At 33.7% G+C, this 24,108-nt stretch overlaps 1 pseudogene; it reads right to left on the minus strand.

Moving 5' to 3' along the window:
• Positions 1 to 3,036: 3,036 nt before the first annotated feature.
• Positions 3,037 to 24,108, minus strand: part of LOC122147320 — a 65,281-nt pseudogene continuing 44,209 nt past the window's right edge.

Consider the following 24,108-nt stretch of genomic DNA (forward strand, 5'->3'; position numbering starts at 1 on the left):
TACAGAATTTACAAACTTGTCCCCGCACCTCCTTTTCCAATCATTACAAAATAACGAATAGTAGACCAAGTCCTAAATCAATAATGAGATTTTTGCTAAATGTAAAAAGAAATGCTTAAAGAAATTATAAAAATTTATGTACTTATATTATACAATTTATATATACACAAATTATACATCACATTTATAATAATACAATAACATTTATATTAGCGATCATATTACTTTATTAATATTATAACTTAAAATAAAACGTTTTCTTTTCTTATTTTAATATTTTCTAATTATTTTATATTCATGTGTGACCCCCGCAAAACTTAAAGAACAATCCTAGTATTCATTTATTTTTTAAAAATTAAAATATGGAATTGCGATAAAAACTCTTATATTACATTATATTATATATTATTACAATATTAGAATTTAAAAGAACCCTCTTTTCTTCCTATTTTATTCTATTTTTACAAGTACATTAAATTCCCTGTGACAGCAAGAGATTAACAGAATTTCTTTGAAATACAGTACTTTTTTTTGTATCAGTGTAAAAGTCTCCTCACCCAGTTCACTTTTAATCATTTAATGCATAGTAATGCATTTCTCTCAAAAAATATTATATATGCATATATGTATTTAAACAGAAATGGCACATAGCAGAAATAATTTTGATATTTGAATGAGAGTATAAAGGTAAGTCAGGTAAGGTGTCCCCAGCTCTCTAAAATACCCCTTCTCTCTCCCCCCCATTTCCCCTCCCCCCCCCCTGTTTCTTTCCATTTTGAATCTACCCAGAAATATGATTCTCCAAACAGCCAAAGACAGATCAGCCGAAGACTGTAGAAAAAACGTCTCTCCTCTTGAAAAGTAGTCGCAACTCTGTCTGAGAGTGTTTAAACGTGTGACCCCCCAAAATGAGCATGCTTAATTTCCCTCGCATATGCGTTAACAGAGGAGTTAGTCAGTGGAAACTGTGTCATGAGTAACTTTCCTATATACAACTGGCCCCCCCTGCCTGTATATGTTACTCCCTGAATTTGCTCTGGAAAACACTGATTCAGCCCCATATGGAGCTTGTGGGCAAGTTCTGAAGACAGAAATATGCTGCATATTTCAACCGATTTCTGACTGCAAACGGACAGCAATATATGGTGGGAAATACTGCACTAGAATAATTAAACGGTTGATAACTGCAATTTTATGAGAACGAAATGAATAAAAAAAATGGACAGGACTGTTGATAGGAAAAATGGCCACCGACGGGTTGGCAGGATTTTTCAAGTTTCTTGTTTCTTTCTTTAGAATGAAAAAAGAATTCTTTTTACATTGCTCTACAAATCATTATCGAGCATGGCAAGTGGATTGTTTATGATTAATGACCCTATCAAAACACATATCAATATAACACATATGATTATGGGTTTGTCTATGACATACTGGTACACTATATAATACAACCTGTAATAAAACTCTGCAACTACTCTAATATTCCTCTCCCGAATATTCCTTTCTATCCTTCATTTTAATTTTCAGCATAGACTTATTGAAAGAGGTTCTGTTTCTCTGATCAACACCATGATCGTGTTTTTAAAGTATCATGCTTAACTCCCAATAATAGACGTTAAGCTCAGACAGAGGTGGCCTTCTGGATCACAATTCCTCTAAAGAAAACAAACAAAAGAAACAAACCGAGAAGAGAGCAAAAACTGGTTGAAATTCAAGCTGAAAGCTGCTGACAAAACGATTGCCAACATCTGCCCCGAAGGAAACTGCATTTCACTGTACACTCAGTTTGAATTGAGCGTCAATAAAACAAGACAATGCTATTACGCTAATTCAATTGGATTGCCCATGTTTAATGGTAGTTTTGATGTTTTGTTCTTGGCTTCAAATTATTTCTAGTGGAAAACTCAAAACAGAACACTCTCTGGCTTTGAGTGAAAAAAATAATGTGTTTCTAAACAGCCGAGTAAAAATACAGACAAACTGTGAATCATGGAGTGACCAGCGAGGATGTTTGTTAAGTGAATCACATTTGTGAAGTTTCTCATTCAAGACTTCATGTCTTGTTGGTTGAACAAGCTATTAGAATTAACCTGTCAAGACTAACTAAATGTCATATTTTAAATACATTTGCTGAGCTAAAATACTTGTATCCACTGTATAAAGCATTTCTGTGATAGAAAACATTGAAAAAAATAATCAACTAGAACAACAACCAAAAAAAAACAAAAAAAAACATCCACAAGGGTCAAGATAGACGTTGAGGATGTAACCGTGTTTGTTATAGCTGTACTTTAGCTTTATCAAGTAAGCGAGCCCTGAAACCCAGATAATCACTCCACATTCTCACAAAATCCATTTAATGAGTTTGAGAGATGAACAGACTCATGTGTTTTATGACCCAGGTCTCTTTTTTTTGTGTTTGTTTTTCTTTTTTTTTTTTTTGCCTTTTTTTTTTTGTACCTTTGCCATGATTAGGTTAGTGTTGCGAAATGGGAAGCCACATTTGTGAAAGAGTTCTTAAATATTTAGTCAGAGAAAACATGTTAGCACAGCTGTGTGTGTAGACCGTTATTATAGAGCAGGAACTAGATTTATCTGTTCCGTCGGCTGAGTTTTAATATGTTTTAGTAAAGGCACTTCAAACATCTCTGTGTTGATTATTATAGTAAACCGGAATAATATAATAAATAAACCACATTCTTAAATAAGCCAAGGTCAGAGATCTGAGATAACTAATAATACATTTAGATAATTTTATATAACACAAATATAATATAATAACAATAATAATACTACATTATATTATATTATATTATATTATATTATATTATATTATATTATATTATATTATATTATATTATATTATATTATATTATATTATTCCCACTAATATAACCATAATATGTTAAGTAAAGTAAAACTGAGTAAACTGAGAACTGAAGGATAAACTAAAGAATTTAAGTTATTATATTTATTTTAATAAATTAATATAAATAATGCAACATAAAACCTTAACACCCCTAAAACTACAAATAAATTTAACAAAATCAAAATGAATGAGTTCCGTCTGTCATTAAATCGCTGTCATGGATGATGACTTACATGGAGTGAAGTCCATCTGTGCCGAAGGGCTGTAACAGGTATTGGTGAACAGTTTTATTTCGTAAAGTTCCGGCCAGCTTGATTTTCTTCCGTGAGCGATGAAGGTTGATGATGTAAGATGGTTATGGAGCCTCTGACATAATCATGACTGCAGGAGAGAGAGAGAGAGAGAGAGAGAGAGAGAGAGAGAGAGAGAGAGAGAGAGAGAGAGAGAGAGAGAGAGAGAGAAACATTAAAAATTACAATATAGCTGATATCTGAAGGACCATGTGACACTTTAAATGCTGCTGAAAATTCTGCTTTGTCATCACAGGAATACACTACACTTTAAAAAATATATATTCAAATAGAAAACAGTTATTTTACATAGTGATAATATTTTAAACTATTACGGTATTTTAAATTTAAAGCATCCTTGGAAAATAAAAGAATATTAAATAAGAAAATAAAACACACTTAAACCCAAAAACAAATCTCTACATTTGAAAGAATATGGGCAGACACTGCAGCTAAAATGTATCTAATTCTCCTAAATTACCATCTGAAATTCCACATACATTGTTCACGCACATACTGCAATACTGACAGAAACATTGAGTCTGTTCCCAGAATTCCATTTACAAGAGACAATGTGTTATATTTTATAAAGGTCCAAACCCTCCTGTGATTTAATTTCAGTACACAATAACCAAATTAAAAAGTACTGTATATAAGCAAAGGAGGCCCCAGGACTACGTCATGTAAAGGAGCTGATTGTTTTTATATAACAACTGTAAAAGCATTAGCTCCCCTCCCAAATTCACTGGGGTAGCAAAAGCTTTATATGTGTTGGACAATCGTGCTTAGTGACTCCAGCATACTGGTCCTTGTTTTCAGAGTAATACTCCTGAAGAGTAAGCTTAAGGGAATATTAACTGAAGATAAGTATCTGGCAACATGATTAAGCAAACATGATAAAATTCAATAAGGATGCTAATGTAAAGGCAAGGAAAACATAGCTGCAGTGCATGAATACCACATGTTGTAAAGGCCCAACTGCACCGGTCAGATCATGGCAATCCTCATACAAACCTCACAAAAAACTAACCAAACACGAGCAACCCGCACCATTAGCACCTTTACAATGCCTTGGCGCACAGTGCAAAGAGTTCAAGGAAAAAAAATCAGGAACGAGACAAACCCGAGACTGTGTAATGAAAACATCTCTCATGTCATGTGATACATGTGTGGTGTCTCAGTTTTAATAGACTTTGGTAACTTGGGGTAGATATTTTGCCAGAAGGGCGCATTAGATCAGACGAACAGATCGAAAAATGATAAACATTGTCCAAGACTTTGAAACAATGTGCCTCTCCAGCATTTGCATGGGGAACGTTAACATGGAATCCTTTGTTTGATGTCAGCGAATGGTCCTGGGGAAATGTGGACTGGAGAAACCACTCAAAGCACCAAAAAGGAGGCCTGTTTTGTATAAGGGTGTTGTGATGCATTAGTGAAGATACTGAAAGCATATCCATGATTTGTCTGACCGGCCATTTTAACCACTAATAGAACGAAAAACTTGAAAGAGGCTGGAGGAATGAGACCCCAATGTCTCCAAACTGCTGCTGCTGCAAAAAAAAAAAAAAAAAAAAAAAAAAAAATGTCTTTGGAACATTGTTCACTTTTCCACTGACATAGAGGAAATTCTGGGAATTAAATATTATCATTGTTGACATTTAAGAGTGTAATTTCAATAAAAAACATTTTAATTTAAATAAAATCGCCTGTCAATTATCAATAAACAGTCAACGTCACCTTACCACTGGACAGGCAAAGCAAAAGCAATGCATTTAGTGAATAGGTTTTAGTTGTAGACCAGCTGTTTTGGGTTTCATACCATTTACAGACATTACTTGTTCAGTTTGCTGGATAAGACACAATGTGATGAGATTTTGAACGCAGCCCAAAACTCTGTCCTCCCTACACAAACCAACAACATAAAAAATCTGATGATTTTTTAAAAAAAAAAAAACAATCCAACTTCAAAATATCTCCTGGTTGCTGACCTAAAAGCATGAAACTCTTTCAACTAAAGAATAAGATATTAAAAGAAGAACATTCAAATGCATTTTTAAAGAGGCTATTAATACATATTTGATGTCAGACCTAACATGCAATTCAAAGAATCATTCAATTACAAACCAATACCTAATCTGCAGTGTTTGGGAGCAATGCCTTACATAGCTAAATCACTCACTGGCAAGCAAAAGAAGCAATAATTTTAAAATGTCTCTCACTTAAGTAGCTTTTGATAGACTGATTCATTTTAGTGATTCATTCTAGTGATTTAATCATTCATTTTTTTGTGTGTGATTCAGAAATTCACTCAAGCTTCTTATGTTGTCTTTTATTTAACAAAATATGCAAATGCTGCTATAGGTTTTGACTCAATTAATAATACAAATTATGACATTTCTAGTTGTACTACTTGTTTTTAACAAATTTAGCTCTTCAGTTTAATGTTGTCATCTAAATTTAGATCCTCAGAGTTATTGCCATAAATACTGCTCTCATTATAAATAAAAATGATAATATATTTGTAAAGTACATTGCCATTCAAAAGTTTGGGGTCAGAAAGATTTATTTTTAAAGGTTTAGTTCACCCAAGAATGAAAATTACCCCATGATTTACTCACACTCAAGCCATCCTATGTGTATATGACATTCTTCTTTCAGACGAATACAATCTGAGTTATATTAAATAATGTCCAGGCTGACCCATGCTTTATAATGGGAGTGGATGGTAGCCCAAAATTTGAAGTCCAAAAAATTGCACCCATCCATTATAAAAGTAGTCCACATGGCTCCGGGGTCTAATAAATGCTTTCTGAAGTGAAGAGATTGGTTTGTGTAAAAAAAAAAAAAAAAAAAAATCCATATTTACAACTTTATAAACCTTAATCTCTAGCTTCCGCTGACTGTCGTACGCACGTTCACAAAAAAGTGGCGTTTTATATTATTACTTTTATTCAGCAAAGGTGCATTAAACTGATGAAAAATATTTTCATGTTCTATTTCAAATAAATGCTGTTCTTTTGAACTTTCTATTCATCAAAAGATCCTGGGAAAAGAAGTATCGGCTTTCACCAAAAAAAAAAAAAAATAAGTAATGCAACTGTTTTCAACATTGATAAAAACAAATATTTAAGTAATTACATAAATTGCATTTAAACAATAAAATAAATAAAAATAAAACATAAAACACAGTTAATTTAAATTGCTGTTTGAAAACACATTCTTCAATACTGCTGTTTACAGTTTTTTTCCCCAAATAAATGCTGCCTTGGTGACCACAGGGAAAGAAACGTCTTTCAAAAACCATCTTTCTGATGCCAAACTTTTGAATGGTGCATTTAAAAAAGATATACTACCATTATAAAGCTTTCATATTTTTGTTGAGTGTACTTCACATTACAAGTAGCTTCCCCAACACTGTTTTCTGTACATGTTTCAGCAAAAGCGTCTCTACTGCAGGAATCCTGAAGCCAGAGGCCTGTGGTAGCACTGACACAGAGATGTAACTGAGCTGAGACACAGGGATCTGTAGACCGTAAACCTACACTGCTGCTGAAACGCTGACAGGTCCCGCTCACATCATTCTGGGGTAATAGATAATCATCAAAGGGAATGATGGCAGTTTTTATCTGGCCTGGGTACAGACCTTACTATTGTCCCGCAGCTCTACTCTCCTCACCTGCCTGAGCCTCTGGTGTCTATCAGCGCCTCTCACACTGCAGAAAGAGACTCCACACACTTGACAATTGATACTTGTTAAATTTTATGGGCTCTCACTCTGAAAGAGAGGCTGTCTGGACTCTGTAATTTATGGGTTCGAGAATGACCAGTTAAGCCTTAAAATCCTCCACTACAGCTATGTACTCAGATGACTGTTGTCTGTGTGGAGATAATGCTACAGGTCAAAAAAGAGACAATTTATCTTGTTATAATAATGTATTTGCTGTATATGCTGAAGTTCTATTCCAAAATCTAACAAAGCAGCCTACCTACACAGCATTTTAAGGCATCAGAAGTGCGTTCCTGACATCAAGTCAACATCAACATTTCACTGACTTCTGAGAAACTGCCCATTTTCACTTTGGGTTAATCAAGTGGCAACCAAACACAGCACCAAAATTGTTGATTGTACAAAATTGAATTACAGTGGTTTCATGATCTCTGCATCCATTATTCCACCACTGGGGTTGGAACAAACCATGTTTATTTCTATTTGAAGTGAAGCCGCATTAAATGTAGTCTGGGCCATATTTAAATTGAGAGTCAATAAGATTATGTTACAAAAATAGTATGCAGCACAGCTACGAACGATAATACTAAATGTTTCTTAAGCACCAAATCAGCATATTAGAATGATTTCTGAAGGATCATGTGACACTGAAGATGGGAGAAATGGCTGCTGAAAATTCAGCTTTGTCATCAAGGGAATAAATTATATTTTAAAATAGAAAACAGTTATTTAAAATTGTAATAATTAATATGTAACAATATTGCTGTTTTTGTATTTAGATCAAATAAATGTAGCCTAAGTGAACATTAAAGACTTTTTTTTTCAAATCTGCTTTACAGCAGATTTTTATATTCATACGAATACATTTCATTTTAAAATCTAATTTAAAAATTGTTTTTACTGATTTATTTTTGAAAAATAAATTTTTTAAAAACATTATGTATTGTTTAAATATAGTGTTTAAATATTGTTTTTAATAAAACAATTGCAATTAATCTTATATAATCAGTTAATTTTGACAGCCCTAAAATCTAATTTTATTTTTTATTTTTATATCAAGATATCAAGGCAGCTTACTAGATTTTTGGAACAGATTTTATATATTTGTATGAAGTGATCACTGACTGCATCAGAAACTCTAATGAACGTACTTGTGAAAGCTGGTGCAGTGTGCATAGATGCGGAGTTTGTCCCGGATCACCCGTCCAGGGCGTGGTTTCCTCTGGAGACCTGCAACGTGCACCGCAAGCACCCTGGGGCCCACCAGACGTTTGAAGAGCAGAGATAACCAGTAATCCTACAATACCAACACACAAAACACATGTTACAAAATAAAAAGCATCACTGAGTCATTTTTACTGGAGCTGTGCCATGTCAACACGCATGTTAGGTCAAGCTATTCTGCCATGGAGTCGTGTTAGCGTGGTGCACCTCTGCACAAGAAACATGATTCATGGAAGATGATTCTGGATTAAATACACTGGACAGATGTGGCATTTCTCCGCATGTCTTCTCCGCCAGCAGAAATCCAATGAATTTCCAGTTTTAATTTTTGGAATTGGGAAAGAGAAAGATGTAGAAAACTAAATTTGAAAAGCGTGTAGGTGTAATGTAAGTTTCTTATATCTGCCTTCACTTTAGTAAGAATGACAAAGATATAAAAAAGAGATATAAAAAATGCACATGTGCTTCAGTCTTTTATTGAAAGTGACATGGTCTGAATGGAGAGATAGAAGCATAATCTTTCTTTGGAAGCTTTTCTATTTAAAACAGAGAAATAACAAAGCAAAAAAGAATGAAATGGCTCATATAATTGAGAGATACAAATTATATTTTTTGCTTTCTGCCATCGGGGGGAACAAAGCAAATTTACTGTCATACTCTTACAGAAAAATCAAAACTGAAAAAGATGCATATGCTAAATGTACCTTTGAAAAATGTGGTTCCTAGAGCAACTGCTTTAAATGTTGCATGAATTCTCTGTCAACCAGTACTTGTTGATATTATTAAAGGAACTATAGTGTGGGTTTGTGTACTGTGCATGAAAAATATTATCCTGCTACATTTTATGGTCCAAAAGTCATCCTATTAGCATTTAATGATCCAGTAATCACATTCATTGCACAAAGAAGTGTTTAAACTGGACATTAACTGTACATTAACTGGCCTAGTGCAACCAGAGAACTGTTTTCTACATCATAACATACATTTTTATTGCATGGAAAAGAGCGATGGCTACCTGAATTTCACATGCATGACTGTAATAGATCTCTCCTAATACCTCTCATCAGTTCCCAAATTCAATACCTAATTGAACTGGTTCAAAGCAGCATGTGTGCATCAGGAAGTTCCCATGCAATCCTGCATATGGCAGCATTTAAAGGCTTCTTTTCCAGGGAAACTTTAACTTAATTTGCTCCGGCAGTGTACATTGTGCAGCATCTGCTATAGGCAGTGGGAAAAAGAGATTTGGGAATGGGTGGGTCTCTTTAAACTGCAATGTTACAAAAAACAAAACAAAACATTGTTTTAAAAACAACAAAATGCAAATTTCAAGAATTGCAATGTGGTATGATGCAGTGAAACTTTGGTATTGTCTATAAAATAATAACATTTTCTGTTTAATAGCAATTCAATTTCAAAAGAAATATTTTAAATGCAAATGCCAACATTTTAGGGCTATATAAAAAATAACTGCCCTTGCACAATCTAGAACAAGAGCCTAGATTAGAGGTTTCCATACTGGTTTACACTGATCTGCATAGGGGTCCATGGAAAATGTTACACATATTTTTAGTCTATGAAAAGGTTATGCAGTGTGTACTAGCTACAATCAACATGAAAATGACAATAAAGCTCAAGAGTGCTAACCTCAGCAACTTTCAGGTCACTTCTTGAATGTGTACTGGCAGATAATACCAGTATTTTGCTTAGAAAGCATTTCTCAGCACACCCAGTAGTAAGTGCAGAAGCTATAATGACTGAATAAAATAGAAACCACTTTAATAATGAAAAAATTAAAGTCAAACCACTAAAGACCTGAGCGATTAAAGGATATGACCAACTACTTGTCTATAATACCAACAGGATATAAGCAAATGCCATGTCCTGTAATGCCAGACAGACACATATTAACTTAACGTGAGAGTGTGCAACAAAACGAATCAATTTTGACCACATAATAAACAACTGGGAGCAATAAGAACCTATAATTTTAATAATATTTAAAGGTGAAGCGTGTAATTTTCGCAACACTAACCACATACACTAAATGGAATTGCAAAATGACTATACGGGTCGATTTTCTTGAAAAAAAAAAAAATGTGAGTGGTTCTTGCCAGTTTAAAACTTTCTGCCAGGAAGCAGGATTTTGCCATGTCCCCAAATCAAGCCCACCAACATGCCTCTATGATATTGTGGTGTTGAGATATTGCAGGGCATGTTGCTGTTGGGCACAGCGGGTGTTCTAAGTGGTTGCTAGGGTGGTTGCTAGCCTATTAGCCCGATTCAAAACGCACTTCCAAGTTTCTCTGTTATTCTGATCTGAGATATGTTTAGGGCACTAGACTAACTTTAATAATCTAAATGATTTAAGAATAATTCATACTGATATTCATGATTAATAATAATATTATTAATATCAGGTGCACTACTGCCTTCAGCCAGCAGATGAAAAAAAAAAAATAAAGAAATAAAATCAATGTAGAGATTATTGATTATATAATCAGTTAGGTTATTTTTGCTTTCACCCAGCAGAAAATAAAAATAGAATAAAAGAATAATATTGTTATTTATATTAACATATAATAATAAATAATAAATAATAAATAAAATAATATTTTGCAGATTATTAAATAAAGTTGTAGTGTTTTACACCTGCAGATGAAAAACTATAAATAAATATCTAAATAAATAATTAAAACAACTATACAAATTAATAAAATCAAGCATAAAATAACAAACAACAAATAAAAAACAAAAATAACATAAAAAAAAAAAACAAAAAAAACAAAAGAGGGTGAAAACACAAGAAACAGCAAGAGATAACGGGTAAAAAAAAAAAAGAAGCAAAGCAAGAAGAGGGGATGAGATCATCTGCTGAGGTGTGAAGGGAGAGAAACGGAGACATGACTCAGTAAGGGATTAAAGAGAAAAGTTTGGACCGTAAATTTTCCACGCAGGCCGACAGGTTGCGGCTGTTGCGAATTCTCACAGTGGGGCTTCTGGCAGTTCCCATAGACATCCAGCTATGTTTAAAGCATTGTGGTCCCAGCAGGGGGCGATTGGTCCTTGGAATAACTAGAGATGTTGAACGAGAAGCATGGGGAAAAAAGATGACCGTTTCAAAAGTTGTGAGGAGTGCTTGATGAAAACGCAGCTCAAGGAGCATTTTACTGAAAGATGCTCATTCTGGCTTGTGCTAGAAGAACAGTGCTCCTGCTGAGATTCTGAGAAATCCAGATTCACCTTTGATAGAGCGTTGCATAATCAAGAACTTCTACCATTGCTGTATTTTTGCTCTTTATGTCTTCCTTTGGTTTTATTACTTGCACAGGAACATACTGTATGTTATCCTGAGCCAGTCAACAGGTCTGGATCTCCACTGCTGGTGGAGGGCCACGAGCAGATAATGTATCTATCAGCATCTGGAGTCAGTGAGGATTGTGTTTAGGAAGTATAAGTTAAAGTAGATAAAAGCTATTTATTTTTTATCCCTATGAAAATACTGTAAAAGAAAGATCCTGGCGAAAAAGTTAATACTTAGATTTAATTTATAGTCACAAATTTGATACATTTCCATTATTGTTCATTTCTATTTAATGCTCTGTTGAGACGGACTATACATTCTTTATGTTTGGGGTCCCGTTGAAGAAAATAATATAGCAATTTTGAAATTAATTTATAAATTTAAATCTTTTAATATGCTCTTAGGACAAACAAAATATAATGTAAAAAAAAAACACACATTTATGTTAATTTAATATTTAAAATATGTATATTTTATATTTAATAATTATAACAAAAATGTAAAATGGTGTTGCAAAACCTATATTTGCCATTACAATACATAAAGTTTTATAGTAAAATATATTAAAAGAATTGTTAAAAATAAAATTATAAAACCAAAACAGCTGGCAGAAGTACTATAAAAATAGTTTGTAAAAAAAAAAAAAAAAAATCTGCAAAACCAATAAGAAAATGTTGTACATGTACCAATAAAAATCATGATGTACCATGTGTCTGAGCTATGAAAACACCCAAAGAACATTTGGGTAAATGTTTCGTTTCGTCATGGCCTTCTATACGAGTTCTCAAATCAAATTGAAATTTAATTGAAGTCTTCTGTCCGTCCTGTCTCCAGGGGGCTGACCTGCAGACACTGTGAAAGAGTGAGGTTTACATAATTCAGGATGAAGCTGCCAGCGGTCTGGAGGAGGGGGGATACCTGTGGAGTGTCCTCGGCTCAGGTTGCAGTGCTGTCAGCATCTGGCTGTTCCACACAGTGGGGCACACATGTAGAGGGGGTGGGAGACAGGTGACATTGTCTCAGGCTTGAATTTCAGTGCATTTCGCCCCAGCTGCCCAGTATTCAACACCACTAAACACCTTTCATCTTGGCTAATAGGTCCCACGGGAAAAGCTATAAGGTGCTTGAGCCACATGCTAAAGACCAACTCTGTCTAAGACCATTTCCAAACACTTAATGTCGGAAAAACCTACGCCCAGGTCATTTTTACATATGTGTTTTAGGTGGTTTTACAACAATACAGTAACGAGCATACCACACAGATCACCGCGCATGGTGTTAATTTGAGTAACTTTTAGTGTGTGTGGTATATGACTTGAATCCATCTGCAGGTAAAGTCTGAGTGTTAAACAGCTTGGACTGCTTTTGATTTGGGTTCTGTTTACGTGCTTATACTTACAGGTAAAGGGTTGAAGTGCTGGTCGACGAGGTGGTTGTATCCATAATCAAAAAAAGAATGTCGGAGTACAACATCAATCCCATGAGCTGCAGCGATCCCAAGAGTGTTGAGCCACCTGAAGCCAGCAAAAACATTGAGAACATTAGGAATGCAACAGAATTTAACAATTTGTCAGGTTTTTGCATTTTTTCCACAGACAAATTTAATCAGTTATGTCACCTTTCAGCCATTTCTACTGGAAAAAGAAACACATTTGAAAAACACATCCTTGAGGTGTATAGTGGAAAACAAGTGTATAATACAGGTTGTTCAAGGCAAATGAGCACTTTGTATTAAACTATTTAAATAAGGCCATTAAAATATATAAGTGGGTTAATACATTTTCACCATGTCACAACTTACATTCACTGTTATATTGTGATATTGCAAGTATTTCTGTAAAACAGCTCATCTTAACAGCAACTAAGCGATTAATGTTTTGCAGACTGTTACAGATCATGCTTTTTTTTTTTGGACATAAACATTTAGGTTAGCTCAATCATAATTTGTTGAAATCCTGTATGTAATGAAGTGAGATTATGGCAAATTACTGAAGAATAATAAAGAACATTAAATGAAGAAGTAATCTTATATACTGTACTGACACAGTGTAGATCACAATGATTAATCAGAGATATCAAATTAGTTAATTGCAGCCCCTATAAATATACTTCACTTACAGAAAACCAGCAGCAAATGTGTCAGATAAATTATTGGTTCCCCCTGCCCAAGCCGGACCAACTCCACCCAGCCACACACGCTTCTCTGGAGCATGAGTTTGAACAACCTGAAAGAAAACAAAGAAAAAGCTTTATCAGATGAAACACACCATCAGTAATTAAGTGATGGACAGTTGTGCATGTTATATTCTTGCATATTCAAGACTTTTGATTAGTCTGGTCCACTTCAACAAGATGAGACCATCTGACAGATTATACAGTGACCAACCTGTTTGTTTGTTCGTTTGTTTTAGGCTGGTGGATGTGAAATCCTAAATAGAGTACTTTGTTTTCGAAAGAAATGAATACTTTTATTCATCAAGGATTTCTTAAATTGATCAAAAGTGACAGCAAATACATTTATTGTGTTACAAAAGATTTCTATCTCAAATAAATGCTGTTCTTTTCAAACTTTCAATTGATTGAAGAATCGTGAAAAACCTGTATCACAGAATATTAAGCAGCTTTCAACCGCTAATCATAGGTAATGTTTCTCTAGAACATCATAAAAATATCTCTGAAGTATCATGTGACAAATAACACTACATTAAACACTGGACTAATCAAATACATGACAAATACAGGAAATAATTTGATTTCAAATGATCTATTATTTTCAATTGTAATAACATTTCACAATATGACTGCTTTTAAAGTATTTCTGATCAAATAAATTCAGCCTTGGCCAGAATAAAAGACCTCTTTCAAAAAATACCTACCCCAATGTTTTGAATGGTAGCGTAGCTAAAAAATAATGAACAAATAATTACATTTATTAAGAAAAATATATATACTATTGAAAATTAATAACAAACGTTTGTTCTCTTTTAAAAGCCAGGTACCAAAAACATATTTTTTCCCATGCAGCTGACTGATAAAAATCTGCATCCTGAATAATCCATGGGCATGATTTGAGATGAGATCCCCAACTCGGCAGCACAATACACAAGGTCAGGGTCTGGTTATAATAGAACATATGTTGGGTATTAGGCATATTCCATAATAAGCCAAAGAAAGCCTCTCATACTCTCCACTTCTGATTCAGACACACTATGAACCTCAGGAGGACCTGCTGTATAGAATGACAGCCGGAGAATCAATGCTAAAGCATAAATCGCCTCTCAAAATAGATCTGTAAACTATCAAAGACAGCGGGAAGGATACATGTGTCGCCAAACCATTGAAGAACACCTGCAGATTCACAACAGAAAAAAGTGAATTCAGTCTTTTATTACTGATTCTAGGTTAAATGATCTTTGGATTTGAAGTTAAGAAGTGGAGTAAGCACTTGTTCATCTGACATCACACATGTAATAGGCTCTAATCACCGTCCCACTGGGTTTGGGAGTGAACAAAACTTTGGCATCTTTTGATTAATATTTGTGAGGAAGGCCAGTTTTCCCCCTCGTTCACTTTCAGGGGAACACTGGACCAGATGTGTGAGTTTGAGATACATAAAACAGGAGAGCTGTGTATTTATAGTTTGGGCCTCCAGAGGGAAGTCTTAAATGTTGTGAAACCTGGTACTGCTTATAAGACCAAAAGGGGACTGTTCCCAGAGCAGCTGAGACATCATAAGAATGGGGTGGGGGGACTTGTAAATTGTTAACCCAATCAAACGCTTTCCTCCTTTACTGTGCCCTGACTAACGCTCCCTTAAAAGTAGACCACCTATCAGACCAGCGACAGATTGTTTGGATGGTGCAGCTGAGGACAAACCCGGGGCCCTTGAGATAAACACAGTTAATGAGCACTGGAGGGACTTACTGTACACACTCTCACAACAACAACCTTAACACATATTAGAACATCTCATTCAAAAACAAAAAGATATCTAGGCTGGGTGTCTTTAAAAAACACCTTACCTTTAACACCTTGGTAATCTGCTCAGACAGGGTGTCTAGAAGTCTTGTCTTCAAGAAGTCTTCCACTTTGGTCACCCGCCTGTCAATGTAGTAACTGCACACATGAGAGAACATCCTTGTAAGAGTTATGAAATATTATTTATCCAATTTAATTTAAAATATATGTGTATTCATTTATACAACATTTCTTTCTGGTCCTCAAATCTAATAGGCTGAGAGCATTTTCCAGCGGTGCGATATTCTAGTGATAACAGAACTCCATTTAACCTTTTGTATCACTCTGCCTGCAGCATTTCTCACAGCGAGGCTGTATTTATTTGATCAAAAATAGTAAAAACAGACATTTTGTTCAATACTATTACAATTTAAAGCAGTTTTTTTATTGTAATATGATTTAATGAAATTCCGAAAAAAGTATTAATTTCTTAAAAAACATATCAACCTACAGTCTTCATAATGTTATATAATATAGAAATTTTGTTGTATTTTATATAAAACAGAGAACATTTTCGTAGCAGCTATTCGAAATTATATATATAAAGTTGATATATATGTTTTATATACAGTGTGTTTGTGTTTGTGTGTATGTGTGTGTGTGTATATATAAATATGTATATATATATATATATATATATATATATATATATATATATATTATATATATATATAGATATATATATATTTGTGTGTGTGAACTATTACAGATTATACGTATGAATTGTTTTTCTTTTTATCAAACTATACTAATCCAACAACTGATTACTACAATATCAAAATATCGTCCCTCAAAAAAAAAAAAAAAAAAAAAAAAAAAGTTACTGGAATAAAATCAAATAAAACAAATGGCAAAAGTACAACGCTATCAATCCTAATGTTACCAGTACAATATGAAATAACACAACCTACATTTTCCCATTTCATTGAGCAAAGTTCAAAATATAAATTAAAGGCATTAAAAGGCCAGTCTGCAGGTTTATACACAAAATAACTAACAGATTGAGCCCATGAATTATATTAAGACGTAAAAGCATACAGCGGTGACAAGAGACAGAGCTCTTTCTGGTCAAAGAGCTGCTGCAGTGAGTGAGCGAGTGAGCGAATGAGAGAGAGAGAGAGAGAGAGAGAGAGAGAGAGAGAGGGGGGGGGGGGGGTTTGGAATGAAGTAGCTGTTGGCTGGCCATCTGGAGGAGGGTGTGAAAAGAGGGCCTCAATGAACTGTGCCATTTTCAAGCAATATGTCTGAAGATCTTGACGTATCTGAAGAAAAATTGGTTCTCTGTGGACACTGACCCTCAAAATTTATAGTCTCTGTGGGATTAAAGCTGCACAACTCTCGAGGCAACAAATCTTCAATATATTTGGACCTCAAAAAGCAATGAGCAACTCTCAACCTCCCTAGCATTATATTTAGCTAATGTGTCTCCATGGTGTTTTAGATTCTGCTTGTAAGGTACATTCTCAACAACTGACTTCTGAATTTAGCATTAAAAACAGAAGAAACATCTGTAGGAGGAGAGAAAGAAAAGCGCATCTGTTTCATGGAAGACAGAGAACCTTAATGTAAGAGATAAAGAATAAATTAGATGAAGGTTTTGTTACTTACAGGCTTTTCTTTTATAGCACAGGACACTTCATTGAATTCTTATGTTACATTAACTTTAAGACGTTTCCTCTAAAATTCCATTATTCTGTAATAGTATAAAGTATAAAAGTTATAACATTTTCAACACAGAGAATAATAAAAAGTGTTAATCAGATCAGTATATTAGAATGCTTTCCGGAGGATCATGTGACTCTGAAGACTAAAGCAATGACTGCTGAAAATTCAGCTTGGCCATCACATGAATAATTTACATTTTAAGATAAAAAAAAAAAAATGATATATCAACTTAAAAACATTTTTATAAAATATTTTAAATACTAAATGGTGTAGAAAGAAACAATTAATTAATTACACAATTAATTACATCACAATTAACCTCAATTAATTACAAAGAAACAGCAGGTAACACATTAATCTAAAAGTGCAATTTTTAAGTGGAATGACCGCAGTGTAAAAGAGCCACAAGAACTACTTAAATAACTTGTGAGGGCTCTTATTCCTGGAATCCACATTTACTCTAAAATGATAATTGCGCATCAGAACGTGTGAGTGCATATGGCTTGAGTTTGACTGAGTAGGTGGTGCTTTTATAAAATCCTCCTCTCTGACACCTCTAGATTAATGAGTGTTTAGGCCACCCTCTCTCTGCAGATGCAGGGGGGCCTTCTAATTGAGGGAGAAATGCAAACTTGTTTATGCCCTTATAACTTTTAATGACCGCAGTTATTGCATGCACTTGATAAAACACTTCTCATTACTGAATAATTCAAAGCTAGTCAGCATGGAACTAATTAAAGTCATTGAAAGCACATCCAGCCGCCATTGTGCTGGGAGATAAAAGGAAGCCGCTAATGAGCTCTTTTCTGATTATTATGGTTCGCCATATTGCAACGCAGTGTTGATCAAGTCAAGCACTTTCTGAGTGAGAGGTTATAAAGCAACAGCCCATCTGAAAGAAAACTCAACAAGAACGAGATGTAAAAAAAAATAGCCTTGCATATTTCGCTGAAGCTCTCTGAACACAGCATCTGTGAATTCTCATGATATCACACATGAAAAACTCTAGCTGACCTGGAACTGCAGCAGTCGGCAGAGACTGCTCGGGTCAGACTTGGCACTGCGGTTATAAAGCACACAACAGACAAGTGTCCAGACAAGCTTTTTTAGGGCTTTTTTTTATCATTATTATTATTTTGATGGCCCAATCAGGCCATTAATTCAGATTTGGGTCCCAGCACAAAAAACGCCAAAAACAAACAAATAAATAAATACATAAAAGTTAAATTAAAATAATTTGTATTTACTTAAGTAATTTTCTTTACAAAACTGCACACAAAAGTGTATCATTTAATCATTCAGACAAATTCCATTTTAAAAATATTATTAATAATAATGCAACAATCAGAGCTGTATCTGCCATAATCGTTGAAAATAAACTTGGGGAAGTTCCACAGAAGTACACACATAGTTCACTGTTAACCCGGAAAACAACTTCCTTTTCTAAAATTAATGATCTGGTATCTGGCATTACCTCATTTTCTGGTCTAATGCGTCAAACTGGAAGTTAGAGCTAGACTAAGAGCTAAAAGTGTAATTTGTCCATGTTAAACACACATCTATATTTTAAGGATCTGGAAATCTTTTACATAGTTTGAATATTGTTATTTTTACTCTTAGCTGGCTTTTATTTTGAAGGTCTTGATTCATGTTCCCAATTTTTATTTTTATTTTTTTAATGCAGGTGAATGAATGATCATGGCACCACCCAAGAAGAACTACATAGTTAATGCTAAACATTATTTTTTATGCAAATACAATGCTAAATCAGACACTGCATCATTCGAAACCTGTTTGGTCCAAATCAGCCAAGTGCATAAAAAATGGTGACTGATTATCAGTTATCATCATTTATCCTCCATAATGTGGTTGCCAGAAGACAACTGTGCTGACAATGAACACAATGAACACCTGCCAAGGTATCCGTAACATTGCAATTTTGTTTCCACACACGTCATTTTCCAAATCACTGGGAATGTGCTGGTTTTTATAGTCAGGGAAATAATGTTAGAAAAACCCCACATCTGACTAATGAAGGCAGCATAACTACTACTCTAGAACTAATGAGGAGGCACTTGGATACAATCAGGGTTGGGCTAGGGAACAAAGGCATGACAACAATATAAAACATGAACTTCAAAATGAAAGTCAACAGCAAACTAAAAGAAAGACAAGAGATGTCCATTCCCTTAAAATGCCACAAACACTTCTAATCAAACCAATTACAGACACAAAAGCACAAATAAAACAACAAAAATAAAACACACAGTCCTCGCCTCTATAAGAAGATAATCATTAGATGTTAATAGGATGAATACCTTAATACTAAAACAGAAAAATCAGATATAAACACCTAAAACCCTTTACCATTCTGTCACAGGTGAAGCATAACTGATCCCACTTAGCAAATCTACTATAGTACTAATACAGTCATTTAGTAACCTACCATATTACTCATATATTGTGCGTAAATGTGAAGTATTATATATTTATGTATATATAAATTTTATATACATAGTAATGTGGCAATGAAGACATTCATAACTGTCAGTACGTTTCAGGGGAAGTGAGTTTTTTTCAGCTCAGGTGCATTAAATTAATAAAATGTGGCAATGAAGACATTCATAATGTTACAAAAAGATTTCTATTTCAGATAAACATAGTTCTTTTGATCTTTAATTCATCCAAGAATCCTGATAAATAATGAATCACGGCTTCCACAAAAACATTAAAAAACAAAAACAGTTTTCAAGACCGATAATAATAATAAATAAACACAAATCAGCATATTAAAATTATTTCCTAAAGGATCATGTGACTGATGGCTGCTTGAAAATTCATTTTAAATTATATCAAAATAGAAAGAAGTTATTCTACATTGTAATAATATTTCACAATACTACTGTTTTACTGTATTTTAAATAAATTTATTTAAAAAAATATTTCAGATTATTTAGCTTTACTGTATTTTTAATTTATTTAGCAGCCATTTGTATTTTTTGTAGCTTTGGTGAGCACAAGAAACTAATTTCAAAAAATATAAAAATAATAAAATAATAAAAAACAATCTTACTGACCCTAAACTTTTGAACGGTAGTTATTCTACATTGTAATAATATTTCACAATACTACTGTTTTACTGTATTTTAAATAAATTTATTTAAAAAAATATTTCAGATTATTTAGCTTTACTGTATTTTTAATTTATTTAGCAGCCATTTGTATTTTTTGTAGCTTTGGTGAGCACAAGAAACTAATTTCAAAAAATATAAAATAATAAAAAATAATAAAAACAATCTTACTGACCCTAAACTTTTGAACGGTAGTTATTACATACACACACACACACACACACACACACACACACACACATATATATATATATATATATAGAGAGAGAGAGAGAGAGAGAGAGAGAGAGAGAGAGAGAGAGAGAGAGAGAGAGAGAGAGAGAGAGAGAGAGAGAGAGAGAGAGAGAGAGAGAGAGAGAGAGAGAGAGAGAGAGAGAGAGAGAGACAGACAACAATTTAATGTTTATATATACAAATGCACTACAGTGGTAAACAGAAATATGGTATGAATAGTTATAAAATAGAAATGTTTCGTTGAAAGTATGCAAGGAATGTTAATTGTTTTGTTAGTTAGAAATATTACTGAACATACTAGCAACTGTTGACATCTTTTACAACGCTTCTCAGTTATGGTACTTAACCAGATTAGGAAAAATGGCTCAAATTAGAGGCCTGCATGTTTTTGATGGGAGTGTAAATTTACCTTCCAGCACATTATCCCACCTCAAAGGTGTTAGAAATTAAAGCAGAGGTGGGGAACAACAGACTCTATGGCTGATAAATAACAGAGCAGAATGACAGACTTTTTGTACTGCCAATCAACAAAACAAAAATATCACAAAACTATTGTGCATAACAAATTATGAAATTAACACTATAAAAATTTCATCACCGATGATGGACCTAAACCTATAGAAGCCTGTTTTTGCCACTGAATAAAAAATTGCGATTTTGCCTTTTTTTTTCTCAGACCTGTCATATAAAGTCGCAAGTGCATGTTTTAAAAATAAGAACTGCGAGATATAAACTCACAATTCTGAGTTTATTTCTCAGAATTGTGAGTTTATATCTCGCAGTTCTTATTTTTAAAACATGCACTTGCGACTTTATATGACAGGTCTGAGAAAAAAAAGGCAAAATCGCAATTGTAAGAAAAAAAGTTAGATGTGAGATATTTTTTTTTTTATTCAGTATATACATAATCTTGCAATTCAGACTTTTTTCTCAGAACTGCAAGTTTATATCTTGCAATTCGGACTTTATAACACACAACATCGCTTGTAAGAAAAATAGTTTTTTTTTTTTCTTCTTATAATTGGACTTTATAACTCACAATTGCGAGTTTATATCTCAGCATTCTAAGAAAAGAAGTCAGAATTGGGAGAAAAAAAGCCAGAACTGCAAGAAATGAAATCAACACACTGCAGTACTAAAATAAATTATTGTACTTAAAATCAAACACTGAAATGTATTAATTTAACTATTAATGAACAATTATGAAAAACTATTTTGCTAAATCTAAAAACAGCATAGTAACTTTCTTTTTTAAAAGTGACTAGGCCTATTTATTTTCCTCTCCAGACCAAACACGAATATATGGCTTGTTGCATTTTTAATATTTGAACTTTTGCATTGTTTTTCCCCTTATGTATCAGAACAGTCCTGTGACTTATTTATGGGTTGTGACCCATCATTTGAGAACAACTGACACTTTTGTATTCACATTCTGTTTTGTTTCATACCACAGCAACGTTGTATTACGTCTTTAGAAGGATGTTCTCAAAGTTTCCATAAACATTATAGGGAATAATAAAATGTTATATAATTAAAAAAAGGTAAAATACCTACTGTTGCCACGTTACTGCGTCAACCACAGAACCACCAATTTTTCATAAACCTGTGAAAGAGAGAAAAAAATGAGCATCACTATTTATCAGTATGGTTGTTATTATAGCATTGGAAAAACAGTAATTTTATTCTGCGCCACCATCATAAATGACGCTTACACAGAAGAAACTGATAGCCAAACACACACGGCTGCGTGGCTAACAGGAGGTGTCTGTTTATTTCGCCGCTGACACTGATCTCTCATGCTGTGAGTAAATTTGTGCAGAGAAGAGTTTACCAGGGAGCTGAGTAATCTTAATCAAACGAGGGAACAAAACTCCTTATAGGGAGCTAAGTTTCTAAACAGTTATTCATGTGATGGCAGTTTCACACAGAAAAACATGACCGCTCTTTTCTCTCCAAAACTCCATTCCGTCCTATAATTCCCCTCTCATCTCCCTCTCTTTCCCTCTGTCTGTCTGCTGAGTTAAAACTGCATTTATCATTTCCATCTGAACGAGACTGGTAGCAGCAAGGGGTGGCGTCTCGTTCTAAGGAAGACCTTTGACAAAGCAGTTGTGGTTGTAATACCAAGTTTCATTTCAGCCTGCCAAAGTTATGACTGCTCAAAAGCCCCCGCAGGAAAACACTAGGCGGCTTATGGCAGAAATTTAAGGGATGCACCCAAACTGCACAGTACAAATCACACAGAGCAAGATGGACAGACAGCTCAAATGCTGAGAATTTTCTGCATGCTTGTCGGCCCAGGATTTCCTTATTGAAATATAATTTGCTTGAAAAGCAACACTTCTAGTGACTGGTCATATGACCAAAATAGTATATCACAATATGAGTCATTTTATTTCACCATCACAATAAAGTTGTTATGACAGGTTGTTAAAATGTCAACATTTTTAAATGACATTGAAATTTTACAATTATGCTAGCTAATAATACAATTATACTAGCTAATACAAATAAAAAGTGCTCATGCTTACTGGGGACAAGTAAATAGTCAGCAAGCAAATTTTGTCATTTTTTCAAAGCCTAAATCTAAAAAAAAAAAAAAAAAAAAAAAAAAACGAGAAATAAAATCTTAATTACCTTCCAGACTAATCAGACATTTTTCTTATTTTAAAAAGTAATAAAAGAAAATCAATGGTGAATTTGATATATATACATATATATCATCTGTGTATGGTTAGAATGTAAAATAATATTATATTATTTTATATACATGTCAAGTGATTTCAATATAAGAGTATTATTAGTGTTATAATATTACTAATATATTTAAATACATTTAAACAGATTAAAAATTATATACAACTACTACTTCTACTGCTATAACTCCTACTAATTGCTTACTAAATAACAACAACAAAACAAAACAAAACATTACTATCCAAGATAAATGGCAAAAACAAAATTGTATCCTAAAAGTTTACTTGAGAGGTAAAATGATCTTGTTTCAAAAGTTTATCTTGTTTCATTTATATGTTTAAATAATGATTACAAAAATAACTTTCTGCAATTAATTAATTAATTAATTCCTGTTATATTTTTTTCTGATTTTGGGATCTGTGTGTGTTTGTGCTCCCATCATTCTTGTTGATTCAGTGTGTGTGTGTGTGTGTGTGTGTGTGTGTGTGTGTGTGTGTGTGTGTGTGTGTGTGTGTGTGTGTGTGTGAAGGTGTAGACAGGGCCTGCTGTAAGCCGCTGGCTGCAAGAACGAGGAAGCTCTGGTCAGGCACTGACAGATTTATGTCTGGCTCTGTCACACTGGAATTACAACCAATTAGTATCCACTCACAAAAGCCATTATTCTACAAAACCAGTTTTCGAATAACAGCACAAAAGCACAAACAATGTTAAATGAACACTCACAAATGAATTCCAGAGGTATTTATCTCAGACGTCATTACAAGACCAGAATTAGAAAAATGTGGTCTTAATACCAAAGCACAACAAAACTGGCACTGCTTTAATAAGCTCCTGTCATAAAAAATATATGTGTTTAGAAGCATAAGGCTTGCGGTGTTGCTCAAACCTTCTTTTAAAACCACACACTGAATGATTGAGACAAAATTCTCCTTTTGAAAGGAAATTTA

Source organism: Cyprinus carpio, chromosome A13 (assembly GCF_018340385.1).
Source record: "Cyprinus carpio isolate SPL01 chromosome A13, ASM1834038v1, whole genome shotgun sequence".
In the NCBI taxonomy this organism is placed as follows: Eukaryota; Metazoa; Chordata; class Actinopteri; order Cypriniformes; family Cyprinidae; genus Cyprinus; species Cyprinus carpio.